The 14,831-nt window shown below is 46.7% G+C and overlaps 1 long non-coding RNA gene and 1 pseudogene across 1 annotated transcript; both read right to left on the bottom strand.

The window, feature by feature from the left end:
• Positions 1-14,831, bottom strand: part of LOC148149291 (centrosome-associated protein 350-like) — a 629,436-nt pseudogene that overhangs the window by 402,858 nt on the left and 211,747 nt on the right.
• LOC148149293 (uncharacterized) lies at positions 1,072-9,232 on the bottom strand. Its single transcript, XR_015758087.1, has 2 exons — positions 9,200-9,232; positions 1,072-1,949 (listed from the first exon to the last, which is right to left on the bottom strand). It is a non-coding gene; the product is annotated as an uncharacterized LOC148149293 (long non-coding RNA).

Consider the following 14,831-nt stretch of genomic DNA (forward strand, 5'->3'; position numbering starts at 1 on the left):
AGAACCAAACTTGCCCCATCTCAGGATTGCCCTCTGAATGTGGTGTCAGTGTGCTAATGTTGTGTTTGAATGAAAGAGTCACGATGGAATCTGGGACTGAGTCCAAGGGGTTTCTGAGCCACCAGCAGCCTCCCCACTGTGTGAGATTCTGTTTGCGTAAGATTTCAGCCCCATGGTTCCCACTGATACGAGAACCATGGAGTGAGATTGCTGGAGCCACATGTGGACTGAGGAACACAACAGTCAGGACAATGAGCTGCTCTGGAATCCACCCTGAGCCCTGGATGGTTGTCACTGAGATGGCCCAGGGGCTACAGAATATTAAAGCAGAAAGTGGAACCAGTTTATCATTGACTGTCCTCCCCAGCGGTGACTCCCAGATTTAACATTCTCAATCTGACTCCAGGGACACACGGGGCAATTCCATCTCATTTGAAGAGTAAAGAAAACTCAGGTCTAATTTATGGAATATTTATTACCCAAACCCTGTGCAATTGTTATTCTGAGTTCCAAGGCTCTGCTGATGATATTGATCAATAGAGTGTCCCAAGTGGCCCTGATCTGAATTGCTTGGCTCAGGATCTTGCTGTCCCTGATGGATGGGATGGTGTGAAGGGGGAATTACCATCAGAATATTTTGTACCAGGGATGGATCAAGTCAGTATAGGGGGTGACATGGTGGCTCAGTGGTTAGCACTGCTGCCTCATAGTTCCAGGGACCTGGGTTCGATCCCTGCCTCAGGAAAATATCTCTGTGGATTTTGCACATTCTCTCCAAATACAAATCAAATGCTGCAAGGAATATTTACTTTGCAAACCCTGTGGTATCGTTATTCTGGGTCGCAAGATCCTGCTGGTCAAATTGCGAACTGAACTGCTTGGCTCAGGATCTTGCTGTGCTGAAAGGATATGTTGGTGTTCAGGGGAATTCCCATCAGATTATTGTGTTCCCCATTGCCCCCTCTATTCTCCTCTTCCTGCTCCATACCTGCGGGGTGGGGCTTTTCACTTCATACACCTATCCCTGAGGACTCAGCTGTGGCCATTTCCAAAGCACTCATGAGACAGAGACTGAATCTTGTTCATCTTTATTCCCTTTTCCAGATTGACATTGACAGAAAACAGTCAGCAATTAACAGCCCAGACAGAGGAAGTTGCACAAATTCACAGCCACAATGGAGCTTGAGGAAAACACGTGTGGAGATTTTCTCAATAACATGAGAATCCTGTCCCTTTAAACAGTGACAAAACCTTAAATTGGAACTGGTGGCTGAGCAGGAAGGAGGTCTGTTTTACTGAAACAGAGACTTCTGAGGTTCACATTGTTTTTGCACAGCTGACAGTCTTTAGCATCTTCGAGAGGTTTTATTTGACATCGCAAGTCAACACTGTCCCCATCAAACACATCCAAGTCAGGGGAAGCATGGGGCTAGATAAAGAGTAAGGTTTTCTCTACACTATCCCAATGACCTGCCTTAACCCCTGAAGCTCAGAAGTGTCTCCAAGCCAGTCCTGAGAAGGAAGAAAGTTGAAATTCAGTGCTGACAATGACCTTTGTCCTGCCAGCTCAGCCCTGTTCTATTTAAAGTTGTATCTCCTCTGTGGACTGTCTCCAACACTCTACACGCACTCTGATCTCCTGATGCTCTTGCTGAGGGGAGAGGGGAGGGTCACGTGGGTGAGGGCACAGGAGAAGCGAGCGTTGGACTCCCAGTCAGACCCAGAGAGGGTCAGCAGGCTGCTGACACTGTAGGTGCTGTCCGAAGCTCGCAGGTAGTTGCTGGTCTGAACCCCGTCCGAAATGACTGCACCGTCCTTCTTCCACTGCACCTCCAGCTCATCGGGATAGAAGTGATTGGCAAGGCACACCAGGGTGGCAGTGCCCTTGGCATTGACCTGCTCCGGGGAGGGGGGCAGCAGGGTCAGCTTGGGCTGAGAGTTCTCACGGCCTGAAAGACAAGAGAAACAATTTTAATCCCTGCCTTTTGAAGGTACATCAACTCTCTGAACATTAACTGGTAAAACATTTGAACATTTGTATCCAGTACCTAGCATACCTGACAAAAGCACTGGCATTTTAAAAATTGCTTTTAGGGACGTGTATGGCACTGGCAGAGCCAGTTGCTGCCCATCCCTAACTGTCCCTGAGAAGGTGATGGTGACGCAGCAGAAAGAGAAGGGACAGTCCTGGACCATCATTTAAGGAATGAATGTGGGCACCTGAAAGGGCTATCAATGTGGGAGCATTTTAGTGACAGTGATCGGAACTCAGTGAGATTAAGAGTAGGGATGGAAATGGAGAACCATGGAGCAAGTGTAAAAGTTTTCATTTGGGAACAACCCATTTTACCAAACTGTGTGGTAATTTGGTAAAAGAGTACTGGAACCATCGACTTGATGGGAGATCAGTGACAGGGCAGTGGGAGGCCTCCAAGGATGAGACAGAGACAGAGATCATTCAGAATCTTTTCCCAAAAGAGTAAGAGTGGCATTCCCAAAGGGAGAGTCTCAGCAAAAATGTGAAACTATCGATATGATGTGGAGGCTCTGGTGTCCGACTGGGGTGGACATGTTCAGGAGTCACATTACACCAGGTTACAGTCCAACAGGTTAATTTAAAATCACGAGCTTTTGAAACGCTGCTCCTTCTTCAGGTGAAGCGACTTCAGTGCTGAAGGAACAGTGCTCTGAAAGCTTGTGATTTGAAATAAGCCTGCTGGACTATAACCTGGTGTCGTGTGACTTCTGACCTCAAATGAAGCCCAGTTAGAGCATAGTGAGAGAACTGTGTGCAGTTCTGGTCACCACATTGCAGGAAGGATGTGATCCCCCTAGAGATGGGGACAGTGGAGGATTTTGTCAGGGATGAGGAGTATTAGCTTTGAGGAATGATTGGTTGGCTAGGACTGGTTTCTTTGGAACACAGGAGGCTGAAGGGAGATTTGATCAAGGTGTGTAAAATGATGAGGGGTCTGGATCGAGTGGGTAGGAAGGACTGATTTCCATCAGCACAGAGGGCAATAACCATGGGGAGAGATTGAAATGAATTGGGGGCAGGGTTAGAGGGGTTAGAGATTAATAAAGTTCCCAGAATAATGAATAGGACATAGATTATGGAAAGGGTCAGAAAATTAATTTTCGGCATAGTGCATAAGGGGACAACTATGAAAAGGAGGGCAGTCAATGCAGGACTGAGGGTGTTGTACCTGAATGCAGGGAGTATCCGAAATGAGGTAAATGAGCTTGTAGCGCAGATTCGAATTGGCAGGTATGATGTTTTGAGTATCTCAGAGATGTGGCTGTAAGGGGTTGAGAGCTGGGAATGAAATACTCAAGGATGCACATCCGATTGACAGGACATGCTGATGGGCAGATGGGGGTGGGGTTACCTTCTTGGTAAGAAATGAAATAAGATCAATCACAAGAAGGGATTTAGAGTTGGAATGCATTCAATCTGTGTGGGTGGAGTTGAGGAGTCGCAAGGGAGAAGGAGCATGATGAGAACTTTGCACAGGACCCCCCAGCAGTTGTCAGGATATGAGGAAGAAAATAAATCAGGAGATAGAGAAGGATGTAATAAAGGCCCTGCTACAATAGTCATGAGGGACTTCAATATGCAGGTAGACTGGAAAATTAAGTTGTTTGGGGATCTCAAGGGAAGAAATTAATGGAATGTCTACGAGATGGTTTTTGGAGCGGCTTGTGGTAGAGTTCACTATGGAATAGGCAATTCTGGATTGGATGATGTGTAATGAAGCAGACCTGATTAGGGAACTTAGGGTGAAGGAATCCCTTGGGGGCATTGACTGTAATATGACAGAATTCACCCTGCAGTTTGTGACAGAGAATCTGGAGTCAGTTGTACCGGTAATGCAATTAACTTAAGGTAACTATAAAGACATGAGGGAGGAGCTGGCCAGAGTTGATAAGAAGGGAAGCTGAGCATAAGAGAGAATGGAGCAGCAATGGCAGGAGTTTCTGGGGGTAATTTGGGAGGCAGAGCAGGAATTCAACCCAAGGAAGAAGAAAGATACTGAGTGGAGGCCAAGGCAACCATGGCTGATGAGGGAAGTCAGGGCCAGCATAAAAGCAAAAGAAAAAACATGCAATGTGGTGGAGATTATTGGGAAGCCAGAGGATTGGGAAGCCTTTAAAAACAGCAGAGAGTAACTAAAAAAAAGTAAGGGTGGGTGTGTAAATAAAATATAAGGGTAAGCGAGCTAGTAACATAAAAGAATATTGCAAGAGGTTTTCTTTAGATATATGAAAGGCAAGAGGGAGTCAATAATAGAAATTGTACCACTGGAAAAGGCAGAAGTAGTAATGGGGAACAAAGAAATGGTGGAAGAAGTGCATCGGTGCTTTAAATCAGCTTTCACAGTGGTGTGACAATGCTGCTCATTTCACAAGGTTGAGTTGTCCTTGGATTTTTTTTCAAGAGGGGTTGTAAAGGCAGAGGTTCCAATTTGTCTGGGTTAGGGACTTTGTTCATGGCTAACAGATACTGCCTAAGGCAGCAGTCAGGGAAAAGGCTTTTAGGTTTTATATTAAATACTTGTCCAATAAAAGGAGAGTGGCCAGTTCTTCCAGTTTGCTGTTTTTGACAAACAGTCGGTTGGAAGCTCCTGGATAAAGACAGCTGCTGGTGAGAAAGGTTCCCCAATTCAACATTTTCCAGTGGACTCTGTCTGAAATTCCTCTCCTGTAAGAACCCCTGTGTTTATATTTACCTTTTTGCCAAGGCTGTTGCAGCAAATTGGAACAGCTCTTTGTCAAGTTACATTTTCTCGTCAGTTGGGTTTTCAAATAGTTAAGTTATTCTAAAGTCTGTTTTCTTTTGATTGTGTGTAAATAAATTCTCTTTTCCTTCAAGCTGAGTGGTTTGGCCAGTTGAATCAATCCTGGACTATCCAGGTTACATTTGCTTAACACAATTCGAAAAGGTAAGGTCTGGGCTGTATTCTTAAGGGTCTGGCCTGGTCCATAACAATGTCATAGAGTCCTACAGCATGGAGACAGACCATTTGGACCAAACTAGTCCATGCCAACCAAAATGTCCATTTACGCTAATCCTGCACTTGGCCCATATCCTTCTGAATCCTTTCCTTTGCTGTATTTGTCCAAATGCCTTTTAAATGTTATTAATGTACCCACCTCAACCACTTCCACTGGCAGCTCATTCCATATGCCATCACCCCTCTGTGTAAAAAGGTTGCCCCTCAGGTTCTCTTTTATTCTTTCCCCCTAACCTTAAACTGATGCGCTCCAGTCCATATTTGCAAACCCTGGGGAAAAGACTGAGTGAATTCACCCTATCCATGCCTCTCATGATCTTATGAGGTCCTCCCTCAGCCTCCTACACTCTAAAGAAAAATGTACTCTCCCTTTAACCCAAACCATTGGATCCTGGCAACATCCTTGCAAATTTCTTCTGCACTCTTTTCAGTTTAATAACATCCTTCCTGTAACAAGGTTAACACAATACTCCAAGTGTGGCTTCACCAATGTCCTGTATAACTGCGACATAACTTCCCAACGTCTGTAGTCAATGCCTTGACTGATGAAGGGCACTGTAGAAAAAGCTCTCTTCTCTGCTCTATTTACTGTGACTCCATTTTCAGAGAACTGCTTACCTGAATTCTAAGGTCCCTCTGTTCCACTATATTTCTTAAGGCCCTATCATTCACCAAGATATTGTTGATAAGTTTGTAGATGACACAAAAATTGGTGAAAAGACGAGTGGAGTTGAGGGAGTGGGGGAGATTGCAGAAGGACTTTGTCAGGCTAGGAGAATGTGCAAAGAAGTGTCAGGTGGAGTACAGTGTGGGAACTTGTGAGGCTAGATACTTTGGTGGGAAGAATAGAGACACAGACTGTTTTCTAAGTGAGGAAAGATTTCAGAAATCTGAAGCACAAAGAGATTTGGGAGTCCTTGCTCAGGTTTCTCTGAAGGTTAACGTGCAGGTTCACCATTGGCAGTTTGAAAGGCAATTACAATGTTAGCATTAACTTTAACGTCAGAGGTGTACTGCTGAGTTTGTATAAGTCTCTGATCAGACCAGATTTGGAATTTTGGGCTCCTTATTAAGGAAGGATGTGCTGTCATTGGAGAGGGTCCAGAGGATAAAGTGAGAAAGAATAAGAATGATCCTGGGAATGACGGTGGTGCCATATAAAGAGTGTTTGAGGATTCTGGATCTGTATACAATTGTGTTTAGAAAGATGAGGGGGGAATCTTATTGAAACTACAGAATATTGAGAAACTGGAGAACATGGAGAAGGTGTTTCCACGAGTAGAAGAAACTAGGGCCCGAAGGCACAGCCTCAGAGTGAAGAATGATCCGTCAGAACTGAGATAAGGAGGCATTTCTTCAGCCACAGGGTGGTGAATCTGCGGAACTCATTGTCACAGAGGTCTATGGAGGCCACGGTGTTGAGAGTATTTAAAACAGAGACAGATACATTCTTGATCAGTAAGGAGATCAAACATTAAAAGGAGAATGCAGGAGAATGGGGTTGAGGAACACATCACACAAGATCAAATGGCAGAGCAGACTCTATTCTGACTGGCCCAATTCTGCTCCTATATCTTAAGTATTTTGGGTTTATGTAGAGGTTCCTTGAAACCCTGGAAAACTGGAAGTACGGTCACTTAGTGGTTAGCCCTGCTGCCTCACAGCGCTATGGACCCAGGGTTGATTCTAGCCTCAGGCGACTGTCTGTGTGGAGTTTGCATGTTCTCCCTGTGACTGCGTGGGTTTCCTCCGGGTGCTCTGGTTTCCTCCCACAGTCCAAAGCTGTGCAGGTTCGGTGAATTGGCCATGCTCAATTGCCCATAGTGTAGGTTAGGTACATTAGTCAGGAGTAAATGTAGGTTAAAAAGGTAGGGGAATGGGTCTGGGTGGGTTACTGTTAGGAGGGTCAGTGTGGACTTGTTGGACCAAATGGCCTGTTTCCATACTGTAGGAATTCTATGATTCTATGGACATTGAAAGTACTGGATGGTGAGCCCTGCTGTCGCTGTTTCTCAAAAGAACTTTGACAAAAGATAATCAGGGAGTGGTGAGAGTGTGTATCAGGCTGCATGAGGGAACTGTTTGTCCTGCTTCCTGGAATACCATGAGCACAGGAAGTGTGGTCAGTGACTGTAGTTGGAACTCGGGGTTTTGGAGCTTGAGCAGCAGCTGGTGTCAGTGCGGAGCGTCCGTGAGGCTGAGAGCTACGTGGAGAGCATGTTTCTAGATGTGGTCACTCTGCAGCTTCAGAGTGTGCAAGGAGAGAGGGAAGGGGGGAGCAGCAGACAGTCCAAAAGGATCAGGCAGCTAGTACAGGAATCCCGTGAGTGCATCCCACTCTCCAACCAGGATTCAGTTTGGAATCCTGATCAGAATGATGGTTCATCTGGGGAGTGCAGCCAGAGCCAAGTCCCTGGCACCACGGGGGGCTCAGCTGTACAGGGGGGCACAAGGAAGACTGGAAGAGCGATAGTGAGAGGAGAGTTGAGAGTGAGGGCAATCGATAGGTGTTTCTGCAGCTGCAGATGGGAATCCAGGATGGTGTGGTGTCTCCCTGGTGCCAGGGTCAAGGCTGTCACTGAGCAGCTGCAGAGCACCCTGAGGGGAGACAGGGAACAGTCAGCAGTCATGGTCCACATCGGTCCCAGTGACAGAGGGAGAAAAGGGATGTAGTCTTGCGGTCAGAATTTAGGAATTCCAGAGGGAATTTGCAGCAGGAGCTCAAAAGTAGGAATCTCCAAGATTACCCCCAGTGCCCCACTCAAGTGAGAATAGAAAGAGGAGGATAGCACAGGTGACTGTGGAACTGAAAAGACAGTCCAGGAGGAAGGGCTTTCGATTATGTTAACATTGGGACTGGCTTTGGGGGGAGATGGACATGTACAGACCAGACGGGTTGCTCCTGAACAGACCTGGGACTGAGTTCCTTTGGGGTGATGTAGTCGTGCTGTTGGAGAGGGTTTAAACTATCTTGGGTGGCTGTGGGATCCAGGAGGTAATACCAGAGAGGAACACAGAGGTGCACAGAATCCTGGGAGAGATAGATAGCACCAGAATAAGGAATAGAACTTTTGACCCAGTTTCAGAGTGAGGGAGAGCGAGTAATAAGTTCTAAATCAGGGTCACTGTGTAAGGATGGGACTGCACGGAGTGTTGGGAATAAGACTGGGAAGGTACAGCCACAAAGTGTTAAGTGGAAATCTGATGTGTGTCTTTCACAAAGGAAGATAAGATAATAAGAACATTAGAAATAGGAGCAGGAGTGGGCTATCTGACCCATCGAGGATGAGGAATGTTAGTTATGAAGATAGACTGAAGAAGTTGGGACTGTCTTCCTCAGAGAAGAGAAGGCAGAGAGGAGATTTGATCGAGAAATTCAAAATCAGGAGGGGTCTGAACAGAGTAAACCAGGAGAAAATGTTCCCACCTGAGAAAGAATTGAGAGGGAGAGGCCATGCATTGGAAATAATTGGTAAAAGAAACAAAACTGAGATGAGGGAAAACATTTTCAGCCAATGGGTGGTTAAGGTGTGGAATGCACTGTCTGAGAGTGTGGTGGAGGCAGCTTCAATTGAAACATTCCGAAGGGAATGAGAATGTTATTTGAAAAGGAACAATGTGCAGGGTGACAGGGAGAAGGCAGGAGAATGACACTCAGTGAATTGCTCATTCGGAGAGCCAGTCCAGACAGGATGGGCGGAACGGCCTCCGTGTGCACTGTAGCAATTCTGTGATTGTGTGATTGAGCAGAGTTAAAGCTGGGGGAGGTGGGAGCTCGGTGTCTCACTGTGCTGCTGCTGCTGCTGCTGCTGCTGAGGTCAGTGAGATCAGAGACTGGGACAGGGAGCCAGAGCTCACATCAAACTCTGCCCGTGTCTGTCACACTGAGACTGGCAGGAGGCTACTCACTGATTTCACTCCATGCTGCAGGAATGGGACCACAGGCTGCAAATGGACAGAGCTCCTCCACACAGTGAGGAAAACTTACTGACTTATATCTTGCTGCTTAAGCGGGGCAATAGGACTACAGAAATACAGCTGGACACCCTGTTAGACACAGGGCTCCACAATCAACCATTTCATTCACTGCAGCTCCCCACTAACACCTGCAGCATTTCAGCATTTGTGTTTTAGAAAGTTTCAGTATTAAAAGGGTTATTAACGGAGGATTGAGGTTTACTTACTCAGTCTGAGCTTGGTTCCTTTACGAAACGTAAGCCACAGTGAGAGTTCCCAGTGCAGAGGCTGTACAAAAACCTCAGCTCTCTGCTTCCCTCTGTCACTCCCACCCTCTCCCTATCTCCCAGTCTGTCGATCACTCTCACCCTCTTTTTGTGTCTTTCTGTCTCTGCCTCTGGGTTGTGAACTTTATTTTTCGTTGTTAAATCTTGCAGCTGTTCTTCACATGTGGCCATGGAGTGGAAGAGGGAAACTTGAGGCCTTCAGTGAGCGTTGAGACACCACAGGGACTGGAGTGTGTAGCAGACAGTGACCATCCCAGCTTGGGGTAATTTGTTCACTTTCATTTGTATCTAACTGTGGGATATGTCAGTACAGGTGGTGGGACTGTGTGTCCATTATTATGCATTTTATATAACTGTGGATGTGTCAGTACAGGAGGTGATTTTGTATGGCTCTGTATCACTGTGTCGAGGGTAGCTGTTATGCTGCATACAGTAATAGTCAGCAACATCCTCATTCTGAACGTTGCTGATTGTCAGGGTGAAACTGGTCCCATATCCTCTGCCGGTGAATCACTCGGAGACTCCTGTGTTTCGAGTTGTTGCTTCATAGATCAGGAGAGAGGGTTTCTGACCTTCTCCCTGCTGGAACCAGTTAACCCACTTGCTAACAGATTGACTGGCCGTACAGGTGATGGTTACAGTCTGGCCCAGTCCCACTGACAGCACCGGGGGAGACTGAGTCATGATGATGTCCCCACTGATACCTGAGGGGTCAGAGAGAAACACAGTAAAGTCAGAACTGTTACAGAAAGAGCCTGTCAAATGAGAGATTGTTGGCGACACTGAGCATTCCTCTGGTTTCAGCATTTTTCCTTCAATCACAAGTCAGTGGAATTGGAGTGAAATGGAGAGCCGCTAAAGATTCAAGGTGGAAGGAGAGAGATTTGTACCTGCGACACAGAATGCCAGGGGCCAGATCAGCTGGATGTGTGAAATCATGGTGTGTGCTCCTGTCCCTGTGCCTGGTTCCTGATAAACTCTCCCTTCACTGGGCTCTGCTTTATAAAGCTGCAGCCTGTGAGAGTCTGACTGGGTGTTCCTCAGTATGTAAATGGCATCAGGCAGAGAGAGCCACATCAGCCCCTCACACTTCCTCTTCTCCCTCTCTCTTTGTCTCAGAGAGTGATTGATGTGAATAGCACCGAATGAGGCCATTTGGCCCATTGTATCTGTGCTGTTAAACAGCGATCTGATGACACTAATCCCATCCTCCAGCTCTTGGCCCATTACCCTGGAGCGTACAGCAACACAAGGGAATATCTAAACACTGCTCCACTGTCACGAGAGTTTGTGACTCAACCAGCCTTTCAGGCAGTGAGTTCCAGACTCCCACCACCCTCTGGGTGAAAACATTTCTCCTCAATTCTCCTCTCACTCTGCAACTCGACTGGGCCTGGACCCACTCGAGTTTAGAAGGATGAGAGGGAATCTGATTGAAACATATAAAATTCTAACAGGCCGGGGCAGGGAGGAGGTTTCCCCTGGTTGGGGAGTCTGGAACCAGGGGATGCAGTCTCAGGGAGATACGAGGACTGAGATGAGGAAACATTTCTTCACTCAGAGGATGGTCAAACTGATGAATTCTCCACCACAAACGGCTGTGGAGGATAAGGAACTGAATATGTTCTAGAAAAATAGAGAGATAGTTGTTTTGCATTTTAACAGCATGAAGGAAATGGGGAGAAAGCAGGAACATAGCATTGAGAGAGAGGGTCAGCCATGATCATACTGAATGACACACAAGACTCAAAGGGCCGAATGGCCTGCTCCAGCTCCAAGTTTCTATGTGTCCATGTCTGTGTTACCTTCAATCTCTGTCCCTGGTTATTGAGCCTTTACTCGTGTATAAAGTGCCTTCCTATGCAACATATCACTGCCAACAATTATCTTATACCTCTCTATCAGGCCCCTCTCAACCTTCAATGCTCCAAGGAAAACAGCCCCAACCTTTCCAATCTTTCCTCATAGCTGACCCTCCATCCCAGGCAGCATCCTGGGAAATCTCCTCTGCCCCCTCTCAAGTACAATCACATCCTTCCCAGAATGTGGTGACCAGGACCCCTCTCTCTCTTTTACCCTTTCTGTCTCACATCTGCTACTTTGATCTCTCTACATCTATCTCTCTCTCCCACTGTTAATCTCTCTCATATTCTCTCTCTCTCACTCTGTCTCATAGCCACTCTCTCCAACTCACTCACGCTTCCTCACTCCGTCTCATAATCTTTCCCCATCTCCGTCACTCGCTCCATCTCTCACTTCAAATGCCTCCAAATGTTATCTACCCCTCTCTATTTCTCCCTCTGTCTCTCCCTCCTTCTCCGCATCCCAATCGACCTCTATTTCTCTCTCTCTCTGTCTCGCTTCTCTCTCTTTCTCACAGTGTCCCAGGTGGTGACAGTTGAATTCAGGATAAATCTCTCTCTCTCTGCTCTGCCCCACTAATGGATATTAACCCTTGACCCCAGAAGCATGTCTTCTCCTGGAGTAAAGGCCCATTTCCACATTGACCAGGTTTTGGTATCTCTCAGGAAGATGGACAGATTCTTGTTAAATGAATGGCAGTTTTGAGCTGTTGGCCTATTCTCACTGGGGACTGGTTTGGACACAAACCTCATTCCATGAAGGCCCAGCAGGGAGAGGAGATCCTCAGGCCATCAGTGTGAGCTGGAGGGACAGGACAGGCTCTGACCCACTGATCCATTCTGTCCATTCACAATATGTTCCAATCCCTTCCCCTGTCTTTCCCCTTCCATGATCATTCTCTGAGTCAGGGTGTTTTACTGGAATGAGGGCTGGACCATCATACATTTACAACAGAAAGGAACTGAACCCCACACCCACCATGGTGTCCACAATGCACTGGAATCTCCAACAGAGTCCAGTAAACATGGACGTCAGTTCACGAGAGTGCCCCATGGAGAGACATGGGCCTCCTTCCCACTGAAGCTCCCAATAGAGACCAGTAAACATGGGCATCATTCCTGCTTGAGCCTCCGATAAAGACCAGTAAATGTTGGCCTCCTTCCTAATGGACTCTCCAAAGGAGACCAGTAAACATGGACCTCCTTCTGACTGGATACTCCAAGAAGACCAGTAAATGTTAGCCTCCTATTCACTTGTCCTTCTAATGGAGACAAGTGGATAGTTGAGTTTTTGAAGAAATAGATAGATTAAGATAGATCAGTACACATCGTCGACATGGACTTTAACAAGGCCTTAGACAAGGTTCCCCATTGTAGACTGCTTAGTAAGATTATATCACAGAGGATCCAGGGAGAGCTAACCAATTGGATATGAAATGGGCCTGACGGTAGGAGGCAGAGGCTGGTGAGAGAGGGTTGTTCTTCAGACTGGAGGCCAGTGACCAGCCATCTGCCACATGAATCGATCCTGGATCTACTGTTGTTCATCATTTATATGAACAATTTGGATGAGAAAATAGCAGAAATGGTCAGTAAGTTTGTGGCTGACATTAAAATTGTTGGCATAATGGACAGGGAAGAAGGTTATCCAAGAGTGCAATGTCATCTTCATCAACTGGGCCAGTGGGTCAATAAATCCAGATGGAGCTTAATTTCGATAAATGGAAGGAGTTGCATTTTGGTAAGACCAACTATGGCAGGAATTACACAATTAATGGTAGAGCCATGGGGAGTGTTGTTGAACAGAGAGACCGAGGGGTACAGGTGCATGGTTCCTTGAAAGTGGTGTCACAGGTAGACAGGGTGGCGAAGAAGGTATTTGGCACGCTCACCTTCACTGGTCAAAGCAGGGAGTACAGGAGCTGGGACATCATGTTACAGCTGTACAAGGCATTGGGAAGGCCACATTTGGACACTGTGTACATTTCTGCTCACCCTGCTATAGGAAGGAAGTTATTACACTGGTTTGGATAAAAGAAAGATTAACAGGGATGTTAGCAAGGTTGGTGAGTTTGAATTATAAGGCGAAGATGGACAGGCCGAGAGATTTTTCCAGTGAATGCAGGAGATTGAGGGGTGACCTTAGAGAGGTTTATAGAATCATTAGGGCCATAGATAAGGTGAATAGCCAAAGTTTTTTTTCCCCAGGGTAGGAGAGTCCAGTACGAGAAGGAATAGGTTTAAGTTGAGAGGGGAAAGAATTAGAAGGGACCTGAGAGACAACCTTTTGACACAGAGGTTGGTGTGTGTGTGCAATGAGCTGCCAGAGGAAGTGGTAGAGAGGAGTACAATTACTACATTTCAATGACATTTTTACAGGAACATGGATAGGAAGGATTTAGAGAGGATTGGGCCAAACACAAGCAAATGGGACTAGTTCAGTTTTGGAAACTTGGTCAGCATGGATGAGTAGAGCTGAAGGGCTTGATGCCATGCTGTAAACCTCTATGACTCTATGATGATGTAAACATGGGGCACCTTCCCATAGGACCAATAAACAGTAAACATGGGCCTCCTTCCCACTGGACTGTCCAGTACCTGAGCTGCAAACCCCAAATCCTGTCCATCACGTAGGTCTCTCATTTCAATCTGAACAACATTGTTTGTCTCCGCACTACCTCAGCCTCTTGACCACAGAAACCCCAATTCCTGCTCGTCCCACCTCCTGACTCGATGATTTCAATGTCCTCTCCCAGCTTCCTGAAGCCACATTCCATAAACCCCAACTTGTCTGATATGGAGTGGTCCCTTCCCTGTTTTACAACTACAGTTGCTCCAGAATCTGACCTCACAGCCAGCCAATTGCCTCCATGGCCTCCCTCCTCCCTCACTCTGTGTCCTACTGTAGACTCACATTCCCTCCCTCCCCCTTCCACCTTCTGTCTTTGGTCTCCTGCCCATTGCTGCTTCCTTCATCCCACCATTGACAGCAGAGCCTTCAGACCCCTACAGCATGCTCTCTGACCTCCTGCCCCTCATCCCCCCCACCTCTCATTGTTTGTGCTATTGAATATGCTGTTCAGTTCCATCACTTTTGGTTCACTGTTCCCTTGCCATTGATTTGCTGATTTATTCTCGTTCATCTAGTCTGGCGTGTTCCCTGAGTTGGTTCAAGAGTGTTTTGCTTGAGAAAACACTTCTGTGAACTGGTTTGTCTGTTTCTCCAAGTCTTTGTGTAAATGTGAGACTAAGTGTGTAAATGCTGTCATTTCATGGAGCAATCCACTCCCTCCCCTACTCGACCCCCAGGGCCTTGCAGGTTTATTTCCATCAAGAGCCCATCCAGTCTGCCATTGCAATCAATGAGTGTCTTCACCTGCCTCACCTGAATGGGCACTGATTTCCACGTCATCACCAATTGCTGCTAAAAAAAACATTCTTCCTGAGATTCCGTATCTCTTGCCCAACAAAATGTAAGGTATTCTCAATGTGAAGATGGGATTTTGTCTCCCCACGGACCGTGCAGTGGTCACCCTTACTGATACTGTCATGGACAGACACACCAGCAGCAGGCAGATTGGTGAGGGTGATAGTGAGTATGTTTTTCCCTATTGTTGGTGCCCTCACCACCTGCCCAGGTCCAGTCTAGCAACTGAATCAGGTGGAATTTGACCACCTTGCTCAGTAGTGATGCTTCTGAGCAGCTCTTG

This window comes from Chiloscyllium plagiosum, unplaced genomic scaffold, assembly GCF_037043375.1.
Source record: "Chiloscyllium plagiosum isolate Xiang-an unplaced genomic scaffold, Cpla_swu_hap1 HiC_scaffold_9, whole genome shotgun sequence".
NCBI lineage: Eukaryota > Metazoa > Chordata > Chondrichthyes > Orectolobiformes > Hemiscylliidae > Chiloscyllium > Chiloscyllium plagiosum.